A 9802-nucleotide genomic window follows, 5' to 3' on the forward strand; every position below is an offset into this window, starting at 1 on the left:
ACCTCTGAGCCACCACTGCCCCAATATGGGACTAGACTGGGACAATATATTCTATATACATAGAGAGAGAGAGGGAGGGAGAGAGAGAGAGAGAGAGGGCGCAATGCGGGGAGAGAGAGAGATGGGGAGAGAGAGATTTCACCAAGAAGCTCTGCTTTCCAGAAGACCCCCAGAGGCAGGAACCCATCTCTCCACTCTCAGTGGCCAGGGTTGGGATGTGGCTGTCCTGTGAGGCCCAGGAGGCCTTGTCCCTAAACATCTCTCCCACTTGTCTGTCCTCAGTGTCTGACATTCCTTCCACCAAACTCATTCCTTTAAACTAGTGTCCTCCCCACACCCTTTTTAAAGCTTTTAATTTTGTGATTCATGTTCACGAAGAAAATTAAGCAAGACCCTGATAAGTGTAACCGTTTTAACTGGAATGTCTGCCTAGTAAACCCACTATTATCTCATTAATGGGGAATTGGAGTCCCTGGTTGGTGCAAATGATTAACACGCTTGGCTGCTAACTGAAACATCGGAGGTTTGAGCCTGCTCAGAGATGCCTCGGAAGAAAGGTCTAGCGATCTACTTCTGAAAAATCAGCCATTGAAAACCCTATGGAGCACAGTTCTACTCTGACACACGTGGGGTCTCCATGAGTTGGCATCTACTCCAAGGCAACGGATTTATTTATTTATTTTAATGGGGAATCATTCATTTGATTAAATGGCTGCTCCTTGGCATGGCAGCTGAGTTTTCTTAGGAGTAATGTTTACGGGTTGCTTGCTACATATGAGGATATGTAAGATAATAGCTGTGGCTTCTGGTTGTCTCCCTTCCTCCTTAATGAGACGTTCTTCCAAATTTAGTGGGACATAGGTTTACCCAGCTACTGCCATACCATCCTGAACTTGCTCAATCTCTTCTGATCTTGGAAGCTAAGCAGGGTTGGGCCTGGTTAGTACTTGGATGGGAGACACCTGGGAATACTGGGTGCTGTAGACTTTTGGAGCCCTGGAGATGCAGTGGCCGCTAACCAAATGGTTGGCAGTTCAAATCCACCAGCCACTCCGTAGAAACTCAGTGGGTCAGTTCTATAGGGTTGCTATGAGTTGGAATCAACTAGAAGGCAACAGGTTTGTTTGTTTGTTTTTGGTAAGGTTACCCAGGATAAAAACTGCATTTCCCAGGCTCCTTTGCAGCAGGATGTGGCCATGTGACTGAGTTAGAGCCAGTGGACTATCAGTAGACATGAGGTGTGCAGCTTCTAGGAAGTGACTTTAAAAGGGTAGGAGTGTGCTCTTCTTTGGAGCTTCCTAATTCCTAGCAGCTGGGATGTAGATGAAATGACTGGACCTGGAACAGCCGTATTGGACCATGAGGACACTTGGGACTGGAAATCAGAGAGAGGAGAGCAATGAGACAAAAAGAGCCATGGTCCCTGGAACTTCATACAACAGAGCCATTGAGCCGCCCTCAAAAGAAGAAATAAAACGGTTCTTGTGTAAGCAACTGTTACTTTGAGTTTTTCTATTACTTGCAGCTAAAATAAATTCTAACTGATAGCCCTGAACCTAACTAGTTGGGCATCATGGAGCTCACCCAGTCTCTGTCTTTGGAGCTGGTCCAGTAAATTGTGGGCAAACTTTAACACTCAGCACCCTGCCTGCTCACATAAGCCCTCTACGCACATTACTCAGGTTAATTAATGGACGAACAAATGACAGCTGTTCTAGTCTAGCTACCAAGATCTTTGCTGAATGGGTTCTTTCTACTGTATTCTTTAATTCTGGATCCTCTGAAACAACTTCCTGGCTTATACGTGATGACACTGTGACCCTGAGAAGGAGCAGAGCTGGGGCGAGAACCCTGTTTCCCTGGGCCCAGGAAGTACTCTAGCTGCAGTGCCATGTGCCTCCCTGGCTGCTGAGAAAGAGGCTTGCCTAGGCCTGTCCTAGGGACAGTTGTCTCTAAATTTCAGCTCTCCCTCCTGATCCATCTCTAACTGCTTGGCAACCTTACTTTCCTCCCACTGGAGCTGCCTGTGCTCCAACCCCCAGACTTTCCTGTGGCATCTGCTGGGCCTTTGTGGGAACCCTTAGTTCTGGTTGTTTGACGGAGCACCCTAAGTAGGAGAGGACAGGGCAGGAGGATGTCTGTGCCACCCGATCTGGCAGTGGGTGGGGGACACCTGCGCCATGCGGCCGGGCACTGAGCAGGCTAGAGAGACTTCGAGGGTCCTTGGGAAGCAGAAGCCTGAGGGAAGTTGGAGGACTCCGAAGCAGGGGAAAAAAAAAAAACGCAAGAGCCTGAACCCCTGTCCCTTGACAACCTGGACTGGAGACAATGGATGCACATCTCCGATTGTTCCGCACACACCTGGATGCTCATCAGAGTCTTCTGCAGAGCTTTGCCAAACACATTCCCCCACTGATCCTGATGTGCACCCTGCGTTCAAATGCCCGGTGAACACCTCCCAACTGTCACCAGTGAAGGCACTGGGGACTCAACACTGGATGAGACAGACATGGTCCTTTTATCTAGCAGCCTTCAAAGCTAGTGAGAGGAGAAGGCCACTGACAAATGAACAAAAATATATGGAACACTTTCTGATAGCACTTAATACAATAAAGAAAATAAAACAGGGTGTCATAAAAGAGAGTGGTAAGGGGGTCAGGGAAAGCTGCTTTGGGAGCATGAGATTAAAAGGAAGCCTTAAAGGAGAAGGTATCAATGATAAAATCTGGGAAGAGTATTCCAGGCAGAAGGAACAGCCAGTACAAAGGCCCTAAGGTCAGCAAGGGGCACTAGCAAGGAGCGCCTGAGGAAAGAAGGATGCCCCTGGGGCCAGTGAGAGGGTAACGGAGCAGAGAGGTACGGTGTAAGCCTGGAGAGAGTAGGGGGTCAGATCCCATGGGACCTTGTAGACCATGTGTGGATACGGATTTCTGTGTAAGTGCAGAGCTCTTGGGATGAGGCCAAGGCGGGCTGAAAACTTCTGTTATGGATTGAGTTGTGTCTACCTAAAACATATGTTGAAATCTTGGCCCCTGTACCTGTGGATGGGAGCCCTGGTGGCGCAGTAGTTAAGAGCTTGGCTGTTAACCAAAAGGTTGGCAGTTTGAATCCACCAGCTGCTCCTTGGAAACCCTATGGGGCAGTTCTACTGTGTTCTATAGGGTCTCTGTGAGTTGGAATCAATTCAACAGCAACAAGTTTACAGGTGTGATTGTGATTCAGTTTGGAAATCGGGCTTTTCTTTTGTTATGTTTATGAATTCATGCCAGAGTAGGGTGGGTCTTAAACCTAACCTCTTCTGAGTTATAAAAAGAGCAGAATAGACACAGAGACACACTGGGGGAAGACAGATGCCATGTGAGGACCCATCTATAAGCAAAGGGATGACAAGGACAGCTGGCAGATACCGCGAACTAGGAAAGAAGCCCACAGAAGGAATCAGCAGGGTTGAGACCCTGATTTGAACTTTTTGCTCTCAGAACTGTGAGAAAATAAATGTTTATTCTTTAAAACCACCCACTTGTGGTATATGTTGTTGTGGTGGCCGTAGGAGACTAAGATAGCTTCTCAGGAGATTCTGCTTGGCAAATGGTCTGGGAACCCTGGAGAGCTCAGGGGCTGTCAAAGGGTGGTAGATAATGCTGGCTTTTCTCACTGTTATTTTTCTCCAAGGCCACTTTAGCTCCATGTTAGTCCCACAGTTGTTGAATGACATGGCACTATTGGAAGTGACCACTGTAGAGTCTGACATGTGAGAGAGGCTTGCTATACCTGGCATCCCTGTTCCTATCCCAGCGGGCTTCTGCAGTCACCTGCAGGATATTGGTGCTGTGGGCCAGAGTGCATTCGTCTGTCTGCAACACTCTTACTGTATTATGAATTTTTTCTTGTGCATATGACACACCCTCTGAACACCTACCAGCCAGAAAGGACATCTTTTTCATTCTTTTCTCTTTCTTCTGGTGTATGGCATTCTGTAAGGCGACAGGTCTGGCAAGACATCACAAATCCCTCAATGGGCTGAGGCAGATTTCCTCGTGGCTGGGGACACCACCACTGCTGCCCCACTGCTAACAGATGGCCGGGAGTGGCAGACGCTGTGAATCAAGCATGGGTGCTTGAAGTACAGGCAAGGCCTCGAGCTCCTGTTCGTGTTGATGTGCTTTGGATGCAGCTGGGAAAGCTGCTCAGGCTGTGGTTGCTGCTGACTGTGTTCCAGAACAATCTTCCACTGAGAATGAGCTGCCAGGGAGGGGGTGTGGGTGCTCGGGAGGGGTGTGGGTGGGCTTGCACCTCAGTGGCTCTGCAGGCGAGATTTAAGCTTGCAAGCTCTCTTAGGGCTGGGGTCAGCTGCTGTCCCCTCGAACGCGTGTCCCTCGAACGTGTGTCCCTCGAACGCGTCACCTGCTTGCTTGCTGCAGGCTGAGAATGTGCGTGTCGGAATAGGAAGAATAAGCTGCAAGGGCGTGTCTCATCCCAGTTAGAAGCGGATGGGCAGCTCTTTTTTAATTTAATTTTACTTTCCACCAATTCTTTTTATTGTGGTAAAAATATAACAAACAAACAAACAAACAAAAACCCAGTCATTTACTAATTCAATAACTTTTACATGTACAATTCAGTGACATTAAAAAAACGAACATTGCCATCGTGTCAATTCTGACTCATAGTGACTCTGTAGTACAGAGTAGAGCTGCCCCATAAGGTTTCCAAGGAGCGACTGGTGGATTTGAACTGCTGACCTCTTGGTTAGCAGGCATAGCTCTTAACGACTGGGCCACGAGGGCTCCTGAGTGACATTAGTTCTGTTCGTCATGTTATGCTATCATCACCACTATCTTTTTCCTAATTATCCCATTGCTGTTAACAGAAACTCAGTGCCCTCTAAGCAAAGATTTCCCCTCTCCCTGCTCCCCAGCCCCTGGTACCCACTAATAAATTTTGGTCTGTTTACACTTACCTATTCTCCATATTTTGTATAACTGAGATCATAGGATATTTGTCCTTTTGCATCTGACTCTATGGAGCACACTTCTACTCTGAAACTCATGGGGTCGCCATGAGTTGAAATCAACTCAATGGCATTTTTTTTTTTTTTTTGACTTGGCGTCTCCCCAGGGTCAAATCCAGATTGCAGGGTCCCTTCCTCCTTGGGAGGAGATACTCCCCGCAGCTTGGGGATAAAGGTTTTCTCTCTTGCTTTTTTTCTCAGCTGCTGAAGGCCCCTAACTATACCTGCTTCTATCGCTGTAATCAAAAATGAACTTTAAGCAACTTTTTTTTTCAGAATAATTTCTCTAGCCATGCAGACAAGCTAATTTACGGCGGACCAAATGTCGTAGATACATCATCACCCTCCAGTCTGTGTTCCTGGAGAGCTGGCCTCTGAGAACCAGGGGTTTTAGCAGCAGGTGCATGGAGGCCAGTGGGTGGCGGGGGACAGTGATTAGGATGGTGTCTGGGAGGATAGAGAGGAGGGTGGATGAATTATGTGTCTGGTAGAGTATTATCACTTTGAGAAGTTCCAGGATTCTTCTAACATGGGGAAGGCAGACCCAGAGAGGAAGGCAGAGATTTCTGAAAGGTCAAAGCTGTAAAAACAACAGCCTAATTCAGGGCTTTTGCTGTTTCTGGAACTTTTATAGAAATCAGGAAGGAAAAAGTCTCTTGCCTCCCTGGTGTCCCTCAGAACAAAGGAGCTGGGTGGGCAGGGATTTTTTCCCAGCAAGCCTCTCCTGATGTCTAGTGGGAGGCAGCCTTGGTGGCTGTGTGAGGCTAACCACTTGCTGTATGACCCTGAGTGAGGTACTTAACCCCTCTGAGCCTCAGTTTCTTTCTTTCTTTTTTTTTTTAACTAGCTGATGGGACTGGTCACCAGCTTGCTTTCTGCTGGCTGAGAACGTACGTGTCAGAATAGGAAGAATAAGCTGCACGGGCATGCCTCATCCCCGTTAGAAGTGGAGGGACAGTTCTTTTTAAATTTAATTTTATTTTCTGCCAATTCTTTTTTTTTTTTTTTTCATTGTGGTTCCCAGGATGGTTCCCAGGCCTCTGGCTTGAGGAACTGGGTGTATGGTGCTGCCACTTGTTGAAAGGATAATTTTGTCTCCTTTATTTATTGCAGTGCCCCCAGTACCTAGAACACTCTTGACTCATAGAATTTTGGCATGTGGTCTCTCAGCTAATGGGACATGATTTGTAAAGTCAGGACATTTATGCCAATCTCAGAGACATGGGGGGAGTGCTAGATGAGATGATGTATGCAAAGTGTCTACCACCAGCATGGAGCCTGAGACAGAGTCAACACCTGATGGATAGAGCTGATGACAATGGTGGTGATGATGACGATGATAGTGCTATTGAAGGTGATGGAGGAGATTGTATTAGTGTCGTGGTGCTGCAATAACAAAGTACCACAAAGCGTGTGGCTTAAAACATCAGAAAATTATTTTCTCACAGTTCTGTGGGCTAGAGTTCAAATTCAGGGTGTCAGCAGGGCTGTGGTCTCTCTGAAAGCTCTAGTGGAAGATCCTTCCTTGTCTCTCTCAGCTTCTGGTAGCCTCGTGCATTCCTTGGCTTGTAGCTGCAACAGAACTCCAATTTCTCTGCCTTTATCATCACATGGCCATCTTCCCTCTGTGTCTGTGTCTCTTCCCCTGTTTGTAAGAATACCATTCAGATGGGATTAGGACCCACCCTGCTCCAGTAGGGCCTCATGTTAACTGGTAACATCTTCAAAGGCCCTACTTCCAAACAAGGTCACATTTACAGGTACGGGGATGAGGATTTCAACATATCTTTTTGGGACACAGTCCAATTCATAACAGTGATGATGATGGTGCTGGTGATAATGACTGTGACAATGGCAATAACAGTGGTGATGGTGATGACAATGTAGTGGTGATGATGGCTATGACGATGGTGATTACGGTAATACACACGAAGAAGTGTTAAACTCTCGAATAGTTGCCTGAGATGCAGAAATGGGAGAGACAACACTTCTGACAAAGAGAGAAGGCCTGGTAGAAAAGCAAGAAGACTCAATGTCCAAATAGTCTGTTGCAGTAACCATGTGAGAGAGGGCAGCAGCTTGGACTCTGTTGGTGGGTGTGGATGTGGAGAGGAATCGTGAGACTGGAAGGTATGTTAGAAGCAAAGCTAATGGTATGTGTTGATGAATTGGATGAAGAGTGGGATTTCTCAACCTTGGCACTATTAACATTTTGGGCTGGATGATTCTTTGTTGTAGAGGGCTTCCCTGTGCATTGTAGGATGTTTAGCAGCATCCATATGCTCTACACAATAGGTGCCAATAGCATGACCTTTCTACCAATCATGACAAACAAAATTGTCTCCAGACATTGCCAGATGTCTCCTGGGGGTAAAATTGTCCCTGATGAGAACCACTGATGTAGACAAAGGCAGAAATTGAGGATGGTTCCCAGGCCTCTGGCTTGAGGAACTGGGTGTATGGTGCTGCCATTTGTGGAAGGGATAATTTTGTCTCCTTTATTCATTGCAGTGTCCCCAGCACCTCAAACACTGTCAACTCATAGTAGGTACTCAATGAATGTTGAATGAATGAATGGGGAATGCTGCTGGGGGATTAACAGTTCAGTTTGTTTCTGGTGGTGAATCAACAGTTTTGTCATATGCAAAGTAAGTTTGAGATCATGGGGCAGTGGCGGTTCAGTTGTAGAATTCTTGCCTTCCATATGGGATATCTGGGTTCAATTCCTGGCCAATGCACCTCACGTGAGGCCAACACCTGTAAGTCAGTAGTAGTTTGCGTGTTGCTAGGATGCTGAATAGATTTCAGAGGAGCTTCCAGATTAAGATGAACTGGGAAGAAAAGCCTGGTGATCCACTTCTGAAAATCAGCCAATGATCAGCAACCTATCATGGGGATGGCATGGGACCGGGCAGTATTTCATTCCATTGTATATGGGGTCTCCGTGAATCAGGGGCTGACTCAATACTAGCTAACAACAACAATGAATTTGAGATTTATGGGATATCCAGTGCAAATGTTGAGTTGTCAGTTGGCCATTCAGTCTTGAGCTCCTGGGAGAAGTTAGGAGAATAATCTGGGGGAGTCATCAGCACACCAATGGTATTTAAAGTCATGAGACTAGATGAGGTTTCCTAGGGCCAGAGGGTAGTTATAAGAAGAAGAGGGGCTCGGAAAGAGCTCTGGAGTAGCCAAACAAGATGACAAGCAACATGCTTGGGGGGCTCGGAAAGAATGGTCAGGAAGGTAGTACAAGGACAGAGTGTTGTCATAGGAGACAAGAGATTAAATTGTTGAAAGGAGGGAGTAGACTACCATGTTGAGTGTTACTGAGAGTGCAAGTCTGGTGAAAACAGAGATGTGGCCACTGGAGTTGGTCATGGGAGCCCTGAGGTGACTTGGAGAGAAGCCGATTCAGTGGGACAGTGGAGTTGGAAGCCCTTTGGAATGCGTTCAAGAGATATCAGGATGGAGGGTTTGGAGAGGGGTTGTGAAGTTTTGCTAGGAAAGGTTGCAGAGAAATGGGTAGTGCATGGAGGGGAATGTGGGGCCAAGGGCAGGTTTTTAAAGATGGCACGTATGGGAGAGTGTCGGTGTGCCAATAGGAATGGTCCAGTGGAAAGTGAGAACTCTGCCATTTCTGGAGCTAATTTCTGGTGAGCACCAAGATGATAATGATAATGAACAGGTTAGAAGAGAGCAGGTCAGAGCACGGTGCCAGGCTGAGACTGTTGCTCTGGCCTGTTCTAGAGGCCTCAGCTCAATCGGCAGTGCCACAAGGGAAGCCGCAGATGGGCTCCGCTCCCTGCTAATCTCCTAATCATAAAGTTGGCTTTCAGACCAAGCTGTACTAATCACCACATCACTCTTACTTGGCACCCATGATTCTGTGGCAGTGTCATTAGTGGGTCTGCTAATCTAGCACAGTGAATTGACCACTAAAACCATGGCACCTGGCCCAACAAGAAGACAGGAGATCCTGCCTTAAAAATGTCCCTGCGCCACCCCCCCTTCCAGCATGGTGTGTGTGTCTGCATCCTTTTCCACGGTGGTGAGTGGGCCCCCGCCAAGAGACATCACTCAATTCAAACGTCACCTCTGGGTAAGGAGAGAAGGGCTTTGAATGACCTTCATCATGAGTTAGCCCCAGACACTTGTAGAATCAATGGTCACAAGGTTGAATTTGATTCAAAGGTTGAATTGACCCCTTGACAGACGTGCCAATGAAAACGTGCTGTTGGAAGGTGGCTTCTCTGCCTGGTGTCTGGTGTGAGCGTGAAGCCCTAGTGAGTGGTCTGGCACATGGTTAATGCTTGACACACATTTACTGCTATTGCAGTTTCTGTTTTGGTTGTTTCCGTGAGTCTATCACCTGGTGGTAGTGGGCAAGTGGGGTTTTTGGAAAAGTGTCAAGCAAGAAGAGGTTGTTTGGGAAGGCTAGGCTAATGCTGGAGGTCAGAATGCATTCCTACAGGGAGAGAGGAAAGCAGGAGGCTTGTCCTCCTGTCCTTTTCCAGCCCCCCCCCCTTTTTTGTCAATTAATCAGATGATGCTTTGCTGAGACATCTCTGTATCTGAGGAGTTACACTAGAGAAGGGCCCATATCAAGTGTGGGTGTGGGATAAGGGAGACATGGTCCTTTGTGATAAACATACTGGATTCAGTTCAGCTGCACCACTCCCACCCACCCATCTATCCATCCATCCATTCACCCTCCACGCACTCATGCCTCCACCCACTCATCCACCCAACCATCCATCCGTAAGCCCACCCATCATAAACTCCACCCAC

At 47.3% G+C, this 9802-nt stretch overlaps 1 pseudogene; it reads left to right on the top strand.

The window, feature by feature from the left end:
• The first annotated feature begins 869 nt into the window (after positions 1–869).
• LOC111751518 (5S ribosomal RNA) lies at positions 870–987 on the top strand (annotated as a pseudogene).
• The last annotated feature ends 8815 nt before the right edge of the window (positions 988–9802 follow it).

The sequence above is a fragment of the Loxodonta africana genome, chromosome 3, assembly GCF_030014295.1.
Source record: "Loxodonta africana isolate mLoxAfr1 chromosome 3, mLoxAfr1.hap2, whole genome shotgun sequence".
Lineage (NCBI taxonomy): Eukaryota > Metazoa > Chordata > Mammalia > Proboscidea > Elephantidae > Loxodonta > Loxodonta africana.